General features: G+C 39.2%; 1 non-coding gene across 1 annotated transcript; it reads right to left on the reverse strand.

Moving 5' to 3' along the window:
- Positions 1-390: 390 nt before the first annotated feature.
- LOC120360733 (U6 spliceosomal RNA) lies at positions 391-499 on the reverse strand. The gene has a single exon (XR_005577161.1). It is a non-coding gene; the product is annotated as a U6 spliceosomal RNA (small nuclear RNA).
- Between the last annotated feature and the right edge of the window lie 780 nt (positions 500-1,279).

Below are 1,279 nucleotides of genomic sequence, written 5' to 3' on the forward strand. Positions count from 1 at the left end.
AAATTAACAGATGTCAAAATCTCGCTTGGACAACCACCACTCCTCTACCTCCTCCAAATCTGAGCCAGCACATCTGTGCCAGGATGCTGGATCTCCATGGTCCTCTCCAACTAACATATAAGAAAAAAACCCTGCTTTTATTGTTTTTCAGGTTTATGAAGGAATTGCAAGTTGACATTTTCCCATTTCCAAGACATGTACTAACAATATATTTGCATGTAACATCCCATATGTTACTCAGCTATGTTCTCCTTTCAAAGATCACTGTACATCAATAGTTTTATAGTGATAATCACAATTTCAATATCAGGCATCTCCTGTTGCAGTTGGACTCACACTGCTTCCTTGGAGCTGGTCAACAAATAGTCAAATGACCTTCCAGTGGCAATGCAAAATATGGAATGCTTTATGAATTTGTGTGCCATCCTGAGGCAGCGGCCACACTTATGCTTATCTGCTCTCTATTGATCCAATATTAAAGTATATGCTGCTGAAACAAGTACAAAGCCCTGTTTCATACATGGATACTCATGAGTCATAGATGAAGCTTAGCTCTGTTAAATCCACCTCACCTACTTGAGATTCAGAGAATTTTATCAAATGGCTTCCTGTGAGGTTGAACTTTAAAATATATTTAAAACTTGAGGTAGATATGCAAGTAGCTGGGAGATCTTTATTATTGTAGAAATGGATTACTTGAAGGGCCAACTGCAAGTTGGTTCCCAGTGCTCTGTGGAAAGATAACATAGAACCTTCTGCTATCTAACCAGAGCTGCTGCACAAGATATAAAAAAAAAAGCCTCAAGATACAAATCTGATAGCAAAAGGGAAAGGGAAATCTCATCTCTTCCTGCAACATTATTTGAACATCTCTGACTGGTGGGAACAATCTCAACTAAAATTTGTTAGAGAAAACAGCAACAGGGGTCTCAAAGGGTAACTTACCATGAAGGTCTGGGCTAAGTCTACCTAAGATGTGGGCTCCAAATAATGTTTTTAGTATAGGGGAAGCATGAATTTGCTTACTATTTGTGTGGGTAAAGCTAGGAGGTCTGGATCCCAGAGAAGGGTGCTGGGAACAATGGCTGAGCATAAGTACATAAACTAATAAACACTGTAGCTTTGAACTATATGTATGAATCACCATGAAAACTGAGGGGTCTGAATCAGTAAATGCATCCTAGTGGCAAAGGTCAATCATTATCAGATTGTAGGACTAGTTACAATGGCATCAACACAGGAGGTGAATCCATGCAAACAACAGAATTAGAACAGCCAT

The sequence above is a fragment of the Saimiri boliviensis genome, chromosome 2, assembly GCF_048565385.1.
Source record: "Saimiri boliviensis isolate mSaiBol1 chromosome 2, mSaiBol1.pri, whole genome shotgun sequence".
NCBI classification, from domain to species: Eukaryota; Metazoa; Chordata; class Mammalia; order Primates; family Cebidae; genus Saimiri; species Saimiri boliviensis.